Consider the following 10,099-nt stretch of genomic DNA (forward strand, 5'->3'; position numbering starts at 1 on the left):
TTAAATCGCATTTTCTCGGCGAGCTGAGCACTTTTTCTGAATTGTGCCGCTCCCGTCACTCTGGTTAGGTTGGCATCGAAAAAAACGCTCTCGGGTGCTTTAGAGTGCCGAGTTATTCACTGTGCATGAAGAAATGACCACCTCCAACGTTTGGTTTATGTTTTATAAGCATTTTTAATTTTATTGCTTAAATCGCATTTTCTCGGCGAGCTGAGCACTTTTTCTGAATTGTGCCGCTCCCGTCACTCTGGTTAGGCTGGCATCGAAAAAAACGCTCTCGGGTGCTTTAGAGTGCCGAGTTATTCACTGCGCATGAAGAAATGACCACCTCCAACGTTTGGTTTATGTTTTATAAGCATTTTTAGTTTTATTGCTTAAATCGCATTTTCTCGGCGAGCTGAGCACTTTTTCTGAATTGTGCCGCTCCCGTCACTCTGGTTAGGTTGGCATCGAAAAAAACGCTCTCGGGTGCTTTAGAGTAACGAGTTTATCACTGCGCATGAAGAAATGACCACCTCCAACGTTTGGCTTATGTTTAATAAGCATTTTTAATTTTATTGCTTAAATCGCATTTTCTCGGCGAGCTGAGCACTTTTTCTGAATTGTGCCACTCCCGTCACTCTGGTTAGGTTGGCATCGAAAAAAACGCTCTCGGGTGCTTTAGAGTGCCGACTTTATCACTGCGCATGAAGAAATGACCACCTCCAACATTTGGTTTATGTTTTATAAGCATTTTTAATTTTATTGCTTAAATCGCATTTTCTCGGCGAGCTGAGCACTTTTTCTGAATTGTGCCGCTCCCGTCACTCTGGTTAGGTTGGCATCGAAAAAAACGCTCACGGGTGCTTTAGAGTGCCGAGTTTATTACTGCGAATTAAGAAATACCACCTCCAACGTTTGGTTTATGTTTTATAAGCATTTTTAATTTTATTGCTTAAATCGCATTTTCTCGGCGAGCTGAGCACTTTTTCTGAATTGTGCCGCTCCCGTCACTCTGGTTAGGTTGGCATCGAAAAAAACGCTCTCGGGTGCTTTTGAGTGCCGAGTGATTCACTGCGCATGAAGAAATGACCACCTCCAACGTTTGGTTTATGTTTTATAAGCATTTTTAATTTTATTGCTTAAATCGCATTTTCTCGGCGAGCTGAGCGCTTTTTCTGAATTGTGCCGCTCCCGTCACTCTGGTTAGGTTGGCATCGAAAAAAACGCTCTCGGGTGCTTTAGAGTGCCGAGTTTATCACTGCGCATGAAGAAATGACCACCTCCAACGTTTGGTTTATGTTTTATAAGCATTTTTAATTTTATTGCTTAAATCGCATTTTCTCGGCGAGCTGAGCGCTTTTTCTGAATTGTGCCGCTCCCGTCACTCTGGTTAGGTTGGCATCGAAAAAAACGCTCTCGGGTGCTTTAGAGTGCCGAGTTTATCACTGCGCATGAAGAAATGACCACCTCCAACGTTTGGTTTATGTTTTATAAGCATTTTTAATTTTATTGCTTAAATCGCATTTTCTCGGCGAGCTGAGCGCTTTTTCTGAATTGTGCCGCTCCCGTAACTCTGGTTAGGTTGGCATCGAAAAAACGCTCTCGGGTGCTTTAGAGTGCCGAGTTTATCACTGCGCATGAAGAAATGATCACTTCCAACGTTTGGTTTATGTTTTATAAGCATTTTTAATTTTATTGCTTAAATCGCATTTTCTCGGCGAGCTGAGCACTTTTTCTGAATTGTGCCGCTCCCGTCACTCTGGTTAGGTTGGCATCGAAAAAAACGCTCTCGGGTGCTTTAGAGTGCCGAGTTTATTACTGCGCATTAAGAAATGACCACCTCCAACGTTTGGTTTATGTTTTATAAGCATTTTTAATTTTATTGCTTAAATCGCATTTTCTCGGCGAGCTGAGCGCTTTTTCTGAATTGTGCCGCTCCCGTCACTCTGGTTAGGTTGGCATCGAAAAAAACGCTCTCGGGTGCTTTAGAGTGCCGAGTTATTCACTGCGCATGAAGAAATGACCACCTCCAACGTTTGGTTTATGTTTTATAAGCATTTTTAATTTTATTGCTTAAATCGCATTTTCTCGGCGAGCTGAGCACTTTTTCTGAATTGTGCCGCTCCCGTCACTCTGGTTAGGTTGGCATCGAAAAAAACGCTCTCGGGTGCTTTAGAGTGCCGAGTTTATCACTGCGCATGAAGAAATGACCACCTCCAACGTTTGGTTTATGTTTTATAAGCATTTTTAATTTTATTGCTTAAATCGCATTTTCTCGGCGAGCTGAGCGCTTTTTCTGAATTGTGCCGCTCCCGTCACTCTGGTTAGGTTGGCATCGAAAAAAACGCTCTCGGGTGCTTTAGAGTGCCGAGTTTATCACTGCGCATGAAGAAATGACCACCTCCAACGTTTGGTTTATGTTTTATAAGCATTTTTAATTTTATTGCTTAAATCGCATTTTCTCGGCGAGCTGAGCGCTTTTTCTGAATTGTGCCGCTCCCGTAACTCTGGTTAGGTTGGCATCGAAAAAAACGCTCTCGGGTGCTTTAGAGTGCCGAGTTTATCACTGCGCATGAAGAAATGACCACTTCCAACGTTTGGTTTATGTTTTATAAGCATTTTTAATTTTATTGCTTAAATCGCATTTTCTCGGCGAGCTGAGCACTTTTTCTGAATTGTGCCGCTCCCGTCACTCTGGTTAGGTTGGCATCGAAAAAAACGCTCTCGGGTGCTTTAGAGTGCCGAGTTTATCACTGCGCATGAAGAAATGACCACCTCCAACGTTTGGTTTATGTTTTATAAGCATTTTTAATTTTATTGCTTAAATCGCATTTTCTCGGCGAGCTGAGCGCTTTTTCTGAATTGTGCCGCTCCCGTCACTCTGGTTAGGTTGGCATCGAAAAAAACGCTCTCGGGTGCTTTAGAGTGCCGAGCTATTCACTGCGCATGAAGAAATGACCACCTCCAACGTTTGGTTTATGTTTAATAAGCATTTTTAATTTTATTGCTTAAATCGCATTTTCTCGGCGAGCTGAGCGCTTTTTCTGAATTGTGCCGCTCCCGTCACTCTGGTTAGGTTGGCATCGAAAAAAACGCTCTCGGGTGCTTTAGAGTGCCGAGTTATTCACTGCGCATGAAGAAATGACCACCTCCAACGTTTGGTTTATGTTTAATAAGCATTTTTAATTTTATTGCTTAAATCGCATTTTCTCGGCGAGCTGAGCACTTTTTCTGAATTGTGCCGCTCCCGTCACTCTGGTTAGGTTGGCATCGAAAAAAACGCTCTCGGGTGCTTTAGAGTGCCGAGTTTATTACTGCGCATTAAGAAATGACCACCTCCAACGTTTGGTTTATGTTTTATAAGCATTTTTAATTTTATTGCTTAAATCGCATTTTCTCGGCGAGCTGAGCACTTTTTCTGAATTGTGCCGCTCCCGTCACTCTGGTTAGGTTGGCATCGAAAAAAACGCTCTCGGGTGCTTTAGAGTGCCGAGTTATTCACTGTGCACGAAGAAATGACCACCTCCAACGTTTGGTTTATGTTTTATAAGCATTTTTAATTTTATTGCTTAAATCGCATTTTCTCGGCGAGCTGAGCGCTTTTTCTGAATTGTGCCGCTCCCGTCACTCTGGTTAGGTTGGCATCGAAAAAAACGCTCTCGGGTTCTTTAGAGTGCCAAGTTTATTACTGCGCATTAAGAAATGACCACCTCCAACGTTTGGTTTATGTTTTATAAGCATTTTTAATTTTATTGCTTGAATCGCATTTTCTCGGCGAGCTGAGCACTTTTTCTGAATTGTGCCGCTCCCGTCACTCTGGTTAGGTTGGCATCGAAAAAAACGCTCTCGGGTGCTTTAGAGTGCCGAGTTTATTACTGCGCATTAAGAAATGACCAACTCCAACGTTTGGTTTATGTTTTATAAGCATTTTTAATTTTATTGCTTAAATCGCATTTTCTCGGCGAGCTGAGCACTTTTTCTGAATTGTGCCGCTCCCGTCACTCTGGTTAGGTTGGCATCGAAAAAAACGCTCTCGGGTGCTTTAGAGTGCCGAGTTATTCACTGCGCACGAAGAAAAGACCACCTCCAACGTTTGGTTTATGTTTTATAAGCATTTTTAATTTTATTGCTTAAATCGCATTTTCTCGGCGAGCTGAGCGCTTTTTCTGAATTGTGCCGCTCCCGTCACTCTGGTTAGGTTGGCATCGAAAAAAACGCTCTCGGGTGCTTTAGAGTGCCGAGTTTATTACTGCGCATTAAGAAATGACCACCTCCAACGTTTGGTTTATGTTTTATAAGCATTTTTAATTTTATTGCTTAAATCGCATTTTCTCGGCGAGCTGAGCACTTTTTCTGAATTGTGCCGCTCCCGTCACTCTGGTTAGGTTGGCATCGAAAAAAACGCTCTCGGGTGCTTTAGAGTGCCGAGTTTATTACTGCGCATTAAGAAATGACCACCTCCAACGTTTGGTTTATGTTTTATAAGCATTTTTAATTTTATTGCTTAAATAGCATTTTCTCGGCGAGCTGAGCACTTTTTCTGAATTGTGCCGCTCCCGTCACTCTGGTTAGGTTGGCATCGAAAAAAACGCTCTCGGGTGCTTTAGAGTGCCGAGTTATTCACTGCGCATGAAGAAATGACCACCTACAACGTTTGGTTTATGTTTAATAAGCATTTTTAATTTTATTGCTTGAATCGCATTTTCTCGGCGAGCTGAGCACTTTTTCTGAATTGTGCCGCTCCCGTCACTCTGGTTAGGTTGGCATCGAAAAAAACGCTCTCGGGTGCTTTAGAGTGCCGAGTTATTTACTGCGCATGAAGAAATGACCACCTCCAACGTTTGGTTTATGTTTTATAAGCATTTTTAATTTTATTGCTTAAATCGCATTTTCTCGGCGAGCTGAGCACTTTTTCTGAATTGTGCCGCTCCCGTCACTCTGGTTAGGTTGGCATCGAAAAAAACGCTCTCGGGTGCTTTAGAGTGCCGAGTTTATCACTGCGCATGAAGAAATGACCACCTCCAACGTTTGGTTTATGTTTTATAAGCATTTTTAATTTTATTGCTTAAATCGCATTTTCTCGGCGAGCTGAGCGCTTTTTCTGAATTGTGCCGCTCCCGTCACTCTGGTTAGGTTGGCATCGAAAAAAACGCTCTCGGGTGCTTTAGAGTGCCGAGTTTATCACTGCGCATGAAGAAATGGCACCTCCAACGTTTGGTTTATGTTTTATAAGCATTTTTAATTTTATTGCTTAAATCGCATTTTCTCGGCGAGCTGAGCACTTTTTCTGAATTGTGCCGCTCCCGTCACTCTGGTTAGGTTGGCATCGAAAAAAACGCTCTCGGGTGCTTTAGAGTGCCGAGTTATTCACTGGGCATGAAGAAATGACCACCTACAACGTTTGGTTTATGTTTAATAAGCATTTTTAATTTTATTGCTTGAATCGCATTTTCTCGGCGAGCTGAGCACTTTTTCTGAATTGTGCCGCTCCCGTCACTCTGGTTAGGTTGGCATCGAAAAAAACGCTCTCGGGTGCTTTAGAGTGCCGAGTTTATTAATGCGCATTAAGAAATGACCACCTCCAACGTTTGGTTTATGTTTTATAAGCATTTTTAATTTTATTGCTTAAATCGCATTTTCTCGGCGAGCTGAGCACTTTTTCTGAATTGTGCCGCTCCCGTCACTCTGGTTAGGTTGGCATCGAAAAAAACGCTCTCGGGTGCTTTAGAGTGCCGAGTTATTCATTGCGCACGAAGAAATGACCACCTCCAACGTTTGGTTTATGTTTTAAAAGCATTTTTAATTTTATTGCTTAAATCGCATTTTCTCGGCGAGCTGAGCGCTTTTTCTGAATTGTGCCGCTCCCGTCACTCTGGTTAGGTTGGCATCGAAAAAAACGCTATCGGGTGCTTTAGAGTGCCGAGTTTATTACTGCGCATTAAGAAATGACCACCTCCAACGTTTGGTTTATGTTTTATAAGCATTTTTAATTTTATTGCTTAAATCGCATTTTCTCGGCGAGCTGAGCACTTTTTCTGAATTGTGCCGCTCCCGTCACTCTGGTTAGGTTGGCATCGAAAAAAACGCTCTCGGGTGCTTTAGAGTGCCGAGTTATTCACTGCGCATGAAGAAATGACCACCTCCAACGTTTGGTTTATGTTTTATAAGCATTTTTAGTTTTATTGCTTAAATCGCATTTTCTCGGCGAGCTGAGCACTTTTTCTGAATTGTGCCGCTCCCGTCACTCTGGTTAGGTTGGCATCGAAAAAAACGCTCTCGGGTGCTTTAGAGTGCCGAGTTTATCACTGCGCATGAAGAAATGACCACCTCCAACGTTTGGTTTATGTTTAATAAGCATTTTTAATTTTATTGCTTAAATCGCATTTTCTCGGCGAGCTGAGCACTTTTTCTGAATTGTGCCGCTCCCGTCACTCTGGTTAGGTTGGCATCGAAAAAAACGCTCTCGGGTGCTTTAGAGTGCCGACTTTATCACTGCGCATGAAGAAATGACCACCTCCAACGTTTGGTTTATGTTTTATAAGCATTTTTAATTTTATTGCTTAAATCGCATTTTCTCGGCGAGCTGAGCACTTTTTCTGAATTGTGCCGCTCCCGTCACTCTGGTTAGGTTGGCATCGAAAAAAACGCTCACGGGTGCTTTAGAGTGCCGAGTTTATTACTGCGCATTAAGAAATGACCACCTCCAACGTTTGGTTTATGTTTTATAAGCATTTTTAATTTTATTGCTTAAATCGCATTTTCTCGGCGAGCTGAGCACTTTTTCTGAATTGTGCCGCTCCCGTCACTCTGGTTAGGTTGGAATCGAAAAAAACGCTCTCGGGTGCTTTAGAGTGCCGAGTTATTCACTGCGCATGAAGAAATGACCACCTCCAACGTTTGGTTTATGTTTTATAAGCATTTTTAATTTTATTGCTTAAATCGCATTTTTTCGGCGAGCTGAGCACTTTTTCTGAATTGTGCCGCTCCCGTCACTCTGGTTAGGTTGGCATAAAAAAAAAACGCTCTCGGGTGCTTTAGAGTGCCGAGTTTATCACTGCGCATGAAGAAATGACCACCTCCAACGTTTGGTTTATGTTTTATAAGCATTTTTAATTTTATTGCTTAAATCGCATTTTCTCGGAGAGCTGAGCGCTTTTTCTGAATTGTGCCGCTCCCGTCACTCTGGTTAGGTTGGCATCGAAAAAAACGCTCCCGGGTGCTTTAGAGTGCCGAGTTTATTACTGCGCATTAAGAAATGACCACCTCCAACGTTTGGTTTATGTTTTATAAGCATTTTTAATTTTATTGCTTAAATCGCATTTTCTCGGCGAGCTGAGCACTTTTTCTGAATTGTGCCGCTCCCGTCACTCTGGTTAGGTTGGCATCGAAAAAAACGCTATCGGGTGCTTTAGAGTGCCGAGTTATTCACTGCGCATGAAGAAATGACCACCTCCAACGTTTGGTTTATGTTTAATAAGCATTTTTAATTTTATTGCTTAAATCGCATTTTCTCGGCGAGCTGAGCACTTTTTCTGAATTGTGCCGCTCCCGTCACTCTGGTTAGGTTGGCATCGAAAAAAACGCTCTCGGGTGCTTTAGAGTGCCGAGTTATTCACTGCGCATGAAGAAATGACCACCTCCAACGTTTGGTTTATGTTTAATAAGCATTTTTAATTTTATTGCTTGAATCGCATTTTCTCGGCGAGCTGAGCATTTTTTTCTGAATTGTGCCGCTCCCGTCACTCTGGTTAGGTTGGCATCGAAAAAAACGCTCTCGGGTGCTTTAGAGTGCCGAGTTTATCACTGCGCATGAAGAAATGACCACCTCCAACGTTTGGTTTATGTTTTATAAGCATTTTTAATTTTATTGCTTAAATCGCATTTTCTCGGCGAGCTGAGCGCTTTTTCTGAATTGTGCCGCTCCCGTCACTCTGGTTAGGTTGGCATCGAAAAAAACGCTCTCGGGTGCTTTAGAGTGCCGAGTTTATCACTGCGCATGAAGAAATGACCACCTCCAACGTTTGGTTTATGTTTTATAAGCATTTTTAATTTTATTGCTTAAATCGCATTTTCTCGGCGAGCTGAGCACTTTTTCTGAATTGTGCCGCTCCCGTCACTCTGGTTAGGTTGGCATCGAAAAAAACGCTCTCGGGTGCTTTAGAGTGCCGAGTTTATCACTGCGCATGAAGAAATGACCACCTCCAACGTTTGGTTTATGTTTTATAAGCATTTTTAAATTTATTGCTTAAATCGCATTTTCTCGGCGAGCTGAGCGCTTTTTCTGAATTGTGCCGCTCCCGTCACTCTGGTTAGGTTGGCATCGAAAAAACGCTCTCGGGTGCTTTAGAGTGCCGAGTTATTCACTGCGCATGAAGAAATGACCACCTCCAACGTTTGGTTTATGTTTTATAAGCATTTTTAGTTTTATTGCTTAAATCGCATTTTCTCGGCGAGCTGAGCACTTTTTCTGAATTGTGCCGCTCCCGTCACTCTGGTTAGGTTGGCATCGAAAAAAACGCTCTCGGGTGCTTTAGAGTGCCGAGTTTATCACTGCGCATGAAGAAATGACCACCTCCAACGTTTGGTTTATGTTTAATAAGCATTTTTAATTTTATTGCTTAAATCGCATTTTCTCGGCGAGCTGAGCACTTTTTCTGAATTGTGCCACTCCCGTCACTCTGGTTAGGTTGGCATCGAAAAAAACGCTCTCGGGTGCTTTAGAGTGCCGACTTTATCACTGCGCATGAAGAAATGACCACCTCCAACATTTGGTTTATGTTTTATAAGCATTTTTAATTTTATTGCTTAAATCGCATTTTCTCGGCGAGCTGAGCACTTTTTCTGAATTGTGCCGCTCCCGTCACTCTGGTTAGGTTGGCATCGAAAAAAACGCTCACGGGTGCTTTAGAGTGCCGAGTTTATTACTGCGAATTAAGAAATACCACCTCCAACGTTTGGTTTATGTTTTATAAGCATTTTTAATTTTATTGCTTAAATCGCATTTTCTCGGCGAGCTGAGCACTTTTTCTGAATTGTGCCGCTCCCGTCACTCTGGTTAGGTTGGCATCGAAAAAAACGCTCTCGGGTGCTTTAGAGTGCCGAGTTATTCACTGCGCATGAAGAAATGACCACCTCCAACGTTTGGTTTATGTTTTATAAGCATTTTTAATTTTATTGCTTAAATCGCATTTTCTCGGCGAGCTGAGCACTTTTTCTGAATTGTGCCGCTCCCGTCACTCTGGTTAGGTTGGCATCGAAAAAAACGCTCTCGGGTGCTTTAGAGTGCCGAGTTTATCACTGCGCATGAAGAAATGACCACCTCCAACGTTTGGTTTATGTTTTATAAGCATTTTTAATTTTATTGCTTAAATCGCATTTTCTCGGCGAGCTGAGCGCTTTTTCTGAATTGTGCCGCTCCCGTCACTCTGGTTAGGTTGGCATCGAAAAAAACGCTCTCGGGTGCTTTAGAGTGCCGAGTTTATCACTGCGCATGAAGAAATGACCACCTCCAACGTTTGGTTTATGTTTTATAAGCATTTTTAATTTTATTGCTTAAATCGCATTTTCTCGGCGAGCTGAGCGCTTTTTCTGAATTGTGCCGCTCCCGTAACTCTGGTTAGGTTGGCATCGAAAAAAACGCTCTCGGGTGCTTTAGAGTGCCGAGTTTATCACTGCGCATGAAGAAATGACCACTTCCAACGTTTGGTTTATGTTTTATAAGCATTTTTAATTTTATTGCTTAAATCGCATTTTCTCGGCGAGCTGAGCACTTTTTCTGAATTGTGCCGCTCCCGTCACTCTGGTTAGGTTGGCATCGAAAAAAACGCTCTCGGGTGCTTTAGAGTGCCGAGTTTATTACTGCGCATTAAGAAATGACCACCTCCAACGTTTTGTTTATGTTTTATAAGCATTTTTAATTTTATTGCTTTATTGGAGGTGGTCATTTCTTAATGCGCAGTAATAAACTCGGCACTCTAAAGCACCCGAGAGCGTTTTTTTCGATGCCAACCTAACCAGAGTGACGGGAGCGGCACAATTCAGAAAAAGTGCTCAGCTCGCCGAGAAAATGCGATTTAAGCAATAAAATTAAAAATGCTTATAAAACATAAACCAAACG

The sequence above is a fragment of the Syngnathus typhle genome, unplaced genomic scaffold (genome assembly GCF_033458585.1).
Source record: "Syngnathus typhle isolate RoL2023-S1 ecotype Sweden unplaced genomic scaffold, RoL_Styp_1.0 HiC_scaffold_53, whole genome shotgun sequence".
Lineage (NCBI taxonomy): Eukaryota > Metazoa > Chordata > Actinopteri > Syngnathiformes > Syngnathidae > Syngnathus > Syngnathus typhle.